We start from the raw sequence: 7,470 nt of genomic DNA on the forward strand, positions 1-7,470 counted from the left end.
ACACACACACACACACACGCAGTCGGCTCTGTGGGTCTTACTGGAGGGCTAAGCTGTGTGGTCACATTTTACATATGTGTATGTGTCTGTGTTGGCCTGAGTGTCACTGGGTTTTGGCTGTTGAGCAGTGTGTGTGTGTGTGTGTGTGTGTGTGCGTGTGGCTACAGTAGATGGACTTGGCTGGACTTGGGAGAGGGCGAGCCGGATTTGGCTATTCCGTCTGTGTGTGTGTAACTTGTTGGCACATGCTCAGGTTGAGTGAGGTCGCTGTATGCATACATGTGCAATCCTGCATCCGTGTGTGTGTGTGTGTGTGTGTGTGTGTGTATGCTTGGCCGTTGTTGTAGGTATGCAGCAGATCAGTTTAAGCCTTATAAACCTATTGTTGTGCAATAAACCCATCCTCTCTCATCTCTTATAACCTCTTTGTTTGATAGTCTATCCGTGCTTCTGCTAATATGCGCACACGCTGAGGTCTAATACTCTATAATACATAGCTGCAGACTGAACAATGCTGTACTTCCGTGAGGCAGAGGAAAAAGAAAATCTAAAAAATAAATAACACATCTTTCTTCATTTAATTTAAGTATTCGTTCAGTTTTTGGGACATAGAGTCATGAGGAGCAACAGAAATATAAGTACATCTTTTAGAACATCATGTAGGGATGTACTCAGCTGTTCATGTTACTCTTATTGTCACCAGGGTTTGAAGCACAACGTAGCTATAAATCATTTGCATCCAGCCGACAAAATCAAATGGGATAAGCGGTTAACAGAATATTGCTGACCATCATTAAACTGATCTGAAACCCCCAAAAAATCTAACTATCTCAAACTACAACCAAAAGTGTCCTCTGAAGACAAACACTACAAATTAAGCAGGTGCCAAAGTACAGCATTAAGAGGAGGTAGGGGTGGGTGGATGGGTCAACAAAACATGAGGAAGACCGTTGGTTTTCTTAGCTTTTCCAGGGTGAACTTGACTGTGATTGTTGTACTGATGACAAATGTCCTCTTCCCTTCATAAACAGCACTTTGAACATAAACCATGATTCCCCTACCCCTAAATCTAGTCAACCTCATTGTGCTTTAACCTAAACAAGCACATCACAAACTGATAGGAATAAATTGAGCTACAGTGTGAGTCCAGGCAGAATTTAAGGTCGAGGGGCCCAGAAACTAACTCCTACATTTACTCCAACATTAAATGGTCTGCACTTAAACAGCATCTTTGACCCTCGACTCTTTTCCCAGGGACACATGAGGCCTGCTCTCACCTGAACCACACACACCCATTAGTGCAATTATAGCAATCATATAATAATTCTTTGGTTTTAATATTGTATAGTATACTAATGCAATAGTTGTTCATCCTTTCAAACAGATGCAATTTTAGATACAGATATAATATAAAAGTAAACAACCAGTCCTTGATACTTACTCATTTTGTGTCATCTTCTTTCCAAGATAAAAACTGTATTTTATGACATTAAGTGGAGAGAGTCTTTTTTTTTTCTTTTTGAAGATATAGCACAATCAGTAACATTTTCATATAAACAGAAACCGTTTAATCTCTGTCAACAATTAGTTGAATGCCATGATTAGCCTGTGACAGATTTAAAATGTGCTGTGGGTGTCTCACAGTTAAAAGCTCTGAAAAGTTATGTATTTTACACCTAAATGTTGTTATGAATACATTTAATATGGGAGTAAAACTGCATCAGCTACACTTTGATTTAACTGGCAGGAAATCTCTGGGAGGAGTAGCTCTTAAACATAATGTGGACCAAATAATTAGCACAATCCTACATAGTGTAGGAACTGTACTATACCAAATGAGAAATAATTCAGTAACTATTACTGCTTGTTCATTGAGCAACACGGATTTCCAGAATTGCCTTTAGTGCAACTTTAGATTAATGTAAGTGTATTAGAACAAACAAAAGTGTCTATAAGTCTGCGTTTATTCCCCAGCTTCTCAGAAATGCCCCTGAGCTGCAGTTGTTGTCTCCTCATTGGTGAACTAACACAGCGCTGATTAAAGTGGATTTAGAGCTTGTTGCATTTGATCAAAGTCCAGCTGATATCAGAATCGCAGACCAGCTAAGCTCTTAGAGCCAAATCCATAATAATACTCCTACACCACCCACAACAAAGAGACAGTCAACGCAAGTAAATAAACGGTATTCAGAAAATATCATTTGAGGACCCCTCCCATCTGAGTGAAATAATACCGCCGAATACAGACTGCCATAATTGGTCGGAGAATTAGGTTGATAAAAGATGGGAGCTGGACAGTAAATCCATTCAGCTCATCTGTTTACAATTGAAGCTTTTGAAGAAAAGTGTTGTTTGTACTTGATGGTGTGTCACAAAGATTAATGTCACAAAGAGTTATGGATTTGTAAAATTACTTTATTTTTATTTTATTTTTTATCTCTTAACTGCAAGAAAAAAAAAAAAAAAGTCAACAAAGTAAAGAGCTTTAGGTTCCCCACTGAAAATATTGCTGTTACAAGGTACGAGTCTGATCGTGTTTGCATTTTAGTGCGGTGAGTTTATTAGCTGAGCTGCAGATTCAAAAGCAGTTTTGTAAAACCTGCAAGCAGCACTTTCAGCTCTCTTAATGTGCTGCATCCAAATTCACTGTCCCTTAGCGTTAAACCGAACAACAGCTGTGCAGCAGGAACGCTAAAACACTAATGTGTAATGTCTTAATGCACAATAAAAGAGAGGCAACCTCTGAAAGAAATGAAAGCACACACTCTTCTATCCCATCCACATGTATGCTTCTCCTCTTAGGGAGCGGAAAAGTTTTCTCTGTCAACCTGTTAAGTGTCTGGCCTTCAGCTATATTACCCTCTTTCCCTCCTCCCTCCACCTATCCCCCCCATCGCATCTTAATGTGTTTGATAAAACATCAGGCGTAGAGGGAAGGGCACACGGCAGATGATGTGCTTTTTTGGCCAAAACAGGCATCAGTTAAAGGATGAGGATAAAGGGCTGAATCTGCTCTGTCTGTCTATCCGAGTCTGTCCGTCCACTTGCTGCATTAAGAAGCCGTCCGGCTTCTTTTCAAAGCCAGCCACTCTCGTTGGACCGCTGCATCTCAGGCCTTTTGTGCCCCCTCAATCTCCCCATCCTACCACCACAGCCACCCACCCCCGCCTCTCAGCCCGCCGCTGAGTGTCTGTAATGGCCCAGACGTGGAGGGAGGGAGAAAAAACTATGGAAGTGAGAGAAATGGAGGAATGGAGCAAGAAAAAGAGACCAGGCGGGAGGAACTGGAGGGTGAAGGAAGGAAGGGACAAAAGGAGGAGAGAGGAAAGTGATGGAGAGAGTGGTGGCAGAGGAGAAAGAGGAGACACAGGAGCGAGATGCACGGGGGGAAAAGGAGGCCGAGTCTTTAGGAGGAAGCCAGGCGGCACTAAGCGTCTCTGTTGCTGCCCAGTCAGGCCTGCCTTCCCCCCTGGCAATGAAAACCTCCCCTCCTCCCCCGCACCGCATCCCGCTCTGACCACAGTGTTCTCTTCTCTTCCCCTGTCCACTCCGTCCTCTTATCCCACCTCACACACGCCCACTTTCATTTGGATTTGCTACTCTTGTGAGGACTTTCCATTGCCTTACTTTAAACCTATGGACCTGAGGCTGTCTTCAACTCTTTATTTATAGGCCTATGACATGCATGTCTCAATGAGGACAAGTCAGAGGGCGTAGGAATGCTACGATCAGGCATGCTTACATGTTCTACATTTAGTGAGAAAATAAAACATTAGGACTTTTTATATGAAAACTACTAAAAAAGGACATCTGAAAGGGTTTTCATCCACAGAGTGTCCCACAGTGTCCCATTTTTATTTTTATGTTACGATATTACTTTTGAAATATCACTACAATTACCATAATTACAAAATGTGAGCACTCATTTGTATTTGTTTACAACACATACATGACAGATTTGCTCCACTGTAAATGCAGATAAAACTAACTGTTAAGTCCTTCTAAAACCACTCTGCGTTACAGTGTAACACGTCATGATGATCTTTGAGAACCTTGACTGTTGTCCTCCAACAAGGACAAATGTGTTTACAATAATTGCACCGAGTTAATAATGGTAACTTAACACTGATGTATTGATGTTTAAAAATTACATGTATGAGACAAAGGGAGTTAAACATCAGGCCCAGTCTTTCCCAATTTGGAACAAACTCTTCTGCCGTGCTTTACGGCTCAAAATAGGAAGGTGGTGAGGTGCTTTGAGTATAAATGAAGCTAAAATTAAAGTTTCTGACAACTAGAAAAAAAAAAAAAGCTCTTCCAAAATGTCGTCTTCAGTCGTTTCAGAACGGCCAAAGACAGAAAGAGCAATAACTTGCAGCACGCTCCAAAGGCACTCGAGAAATGGATAAATGTCTTAATTTTAAGGAGCATTGGTGTGAGGCTAACAATCATCTTCCCCCTAATTTGTTTACAATAATTACAAGAAGGTAGAAATATGTATTTGTTGAATGTTGACACACCGATGCTTTAGAGATGCAAAAGAAAAAAAGATTTAAAAAAATCACAATCTGTTGCCACCTTCAGTCTTCCTGTTTGGTCCTCACAAGAATATATGTATGGATGGACACACACACACACACACACAGACACACAGACACACACACACGCACACACACACACACAGCAAGTGGCCTCAGGACTAATTGATAGATTGGAGCAGATTTTCTAGTTCAGTTCAGGGCTGTAATTGTGAGGAGAGCTGGGAGGAATGACAGGGCTTCAAGCTGAGAGGACAAATCACCAGGGGCCGCCGATTAGACTGCACTGATGTTCACATTTCCGTGTGCGTCTGTGTGTGTGTGTGTGTGTGTGTGTGTGTGTGTGTGTGTGTTGGGGGTGAGGGGTTAAGCCAACCATCTCTCAGTTCCAGGTTTCTGTGGAACTGACCCCAAACTGCCACACACACACAAACACCACGTTGACCCTGTCGACCCCGCAGTGCCACACACAAGCAAGTGACAATGGCGTCACGAAGCACTTGTGCCACAATCAGTACAAAAGAGAAAACTGTAACTCTGCTGGATGTATTCACTGCTTTGAAGAGAAAAAAAATGAGAAATATGAAAATATGAAGAATCCAATGCCAGAAAAACCATCAGAGATCTTCACCTTGTATAATCTGCAAAGAAATGTGAGAGAAATTCGGTTTACAACTTCTTGGCACTTCCAACAGCTTAAATGTCTCCACATGATGCACGATGAAGAGCACAAAACTGCAGTCTGCAGGTCTGAGAGCACAAGCAGGAAGACTTAGAGGTCACTTTTAAATATGAGCAAAAATCTGAGCAGGAACTACGCCCCAAATTCTACATTACATGCTAATTCAAGAAGGTTTTAAGTTTGCAGTGTGTTAACACAAGAAAGAATGCAAAATTATAATAAATGTTCCTGTAGTTGTAGCACTGATATCAGCAGACATATTGGAGAAAAACCCTTGGGTTTTAAGTTCACTGTTTATACACACTGATGCAATGTGCAAAGGAAAAGAGGAAAAATTAAATCCAAACATATTTGGCAGTGAAACACCAAGATCAACAAAAAAACACACTTTCGGTTTTGTCATTCCTAAGTCAGATTGATGAATTGAAGGAGGTGAAAATATTGAATCCTATCCTGTTTTAAATGATCAAAAGCAGCTCATAACACCAACAATATGCTATGGAAGTGGAACACAGTTGCTGAGCTTCTAAGCAAAGCATCTGTTCTACAGACAGCTGAGGGCTGCACTGGTCTGCTCCTTGTGTGAATGTGTTGGGGCCATAAACTTGCTCTGGATGGATGAATGAAGCTGAAAATACAATGCAGATAAATATTTTTTTTTCAAACTAACTGTGCCGAAAACCGCTAATTTACCATGATGCTACTCTGCCATAACTCCAAGATGAACATGCAGGATATGTCAACTTCAAACAAGAAGACGAAAAGATCATATTGACTGCGTCCCATCCTCTGTCTCTCTCTTCCTATCTCTGCAGGAGACCCATAAGACACAGCAGGACAGGAAGGAGGCACACCGAGAGAGAGACCACAGAGATGGCAACACACAGAGACACACAGAACCACAGGCATTTCGCTACAAGATAAACCTGCATGAAAACACCAGCACAGCCAGGAAGGCCTGCGTGGAGACAGAGATTCCTGACTCACTCTACATCTGCACCCACAGCTGGACTCTTTCTTGGCTTAGCATGCTTTAATCAGCATGGGAGAGGAGAAGGAAAAAGAAAAAGGCAGGATAAGACAGCGGATCAAACTGTTCTGCAGTCAGTCGCTAACAGAGTCAGTCAATCATTCACCCAATCTTTCAGTCAGCTTACCTTGCCATGATGTCATGGTTGTCATTATGACAGGGGCCACGGTCCTGTTGTCTGATTGGACGTCAGCTGCTGTCCAAACCAGCATTACATCCATGGCAGGAAAAGGAGAGCAGACTCCCCACTCAGAACGCTGTAATACTGAATTTCTGTCTGTTTCTCTTCCTCTCTTGTGGTCTTTTTGCATGTGCTTTTCTCTTTTCTCTCTAGCGTAGTCTACATGCAGTATCTTAGCAGGCTTCTTTTTCAGTTTTAAAGCTCACCTACACTTATCTGACTCTATGCATGAAAAGTAATATATATATATATATATATATATGTCTGTTTCTTCCCCTGTAAGCCTCTGCTGACTCACACTTTTTCTCCACTATCACTTTATCTTCCTGCTCCTCTCTCATCCTTCCTTCAGCACAGCATTCCTCTTCCAGCATCTCCCTCGCGGCCTCTCCTCAGCCTCCATCTTCCTCACCTTTCTCTCACCTTTCCACCCCGCCCTTCCTGCCTTCACATTTTCTTACCCCCCAAACCTCCCCCTGGCCCGTCATGCTCTTAACCCCCCAGCCTTGGAGCTCCTAGCCCGGCCTCGGCTCTTCCCTCTCCCTGCCTCTCCTCCAGCCTGCCTTTCCCTCTACTCTGCCTCCCTTAGCCCCAGCCTTCTGCTCAGTGTTCAAGGGGAGAGCCAGCTAGGAATGCTGTGGCTCTAGACGTTTTGTCCAAGCCCTAGGTCTCTTTCACTGAGGCAAGATTAGTTCATACAAAAACTCAACAATACACCACTGAAAGCCATTGTTGATATTCAACATTTTTCACATAGCGGAGCAGAATAGACAATGCGGCAGCCGGGAAAGCCCGAAGCGGACTAGCAGGGTTGATGGCTGATGGTATCTCAGCTGAGCGAGGCCTTAATCCCTTTTATACACACACACTCACACAAGTATACACACTCTCAACAGCCTGGAGACAGCAAAATCAATACTGCTCGCTCTGTCTCTGTGTGTGGATCAGTGGGTGGATGAGTGTGATACGGAGGAAAAAAGAGAATAGTACTGTTTGTACCTACGTGCGCGTGTGTGATGTCGGACTGTCTTGGCACGTA

At 42.8% G+C, this 7,470-nt stretch overlaps 1 long non-coding RNA gene across 1 annotated transcript in view; it reads right to left on the reverse strand.

The window, feature by feature from the left end:
• The window catches only part of LOC103359080 (uncharacterized), an 87,336-nt gene extending 80,371 nt beyond the window's left edge, over nucleotides 1–6,965 (reverse strand). The window contains exon 1 of the long non-coding RNA XR_520287.1: nucleotides 6,378–6,965. This is a non-coding gene — a long non-coding RNA (uncharacterized LOC103359080). The remainder of the gene's footprint in view (nucleotides 1–6,377) is intronic.
• Between the last annotated feature and the right edge of the window lie 505 nt (nucleotides 6,966–7,470).

This window comes from Stegastes partitus, unplaced genomic scaffold (assembly GCF_000690725.1).
Source record: "Stegastes partitus isolate 25-593 unplaced genomic scaffold, Stegastes_partitus-1.0.2 Scaffold353, whole genome shotgun sequence".
NCBI classification, from domain to species: Eukaryota; Metazoa; Chordata; class Actinopteri; family Pomacentridae; genus Stegastes; species Stegastes partitus.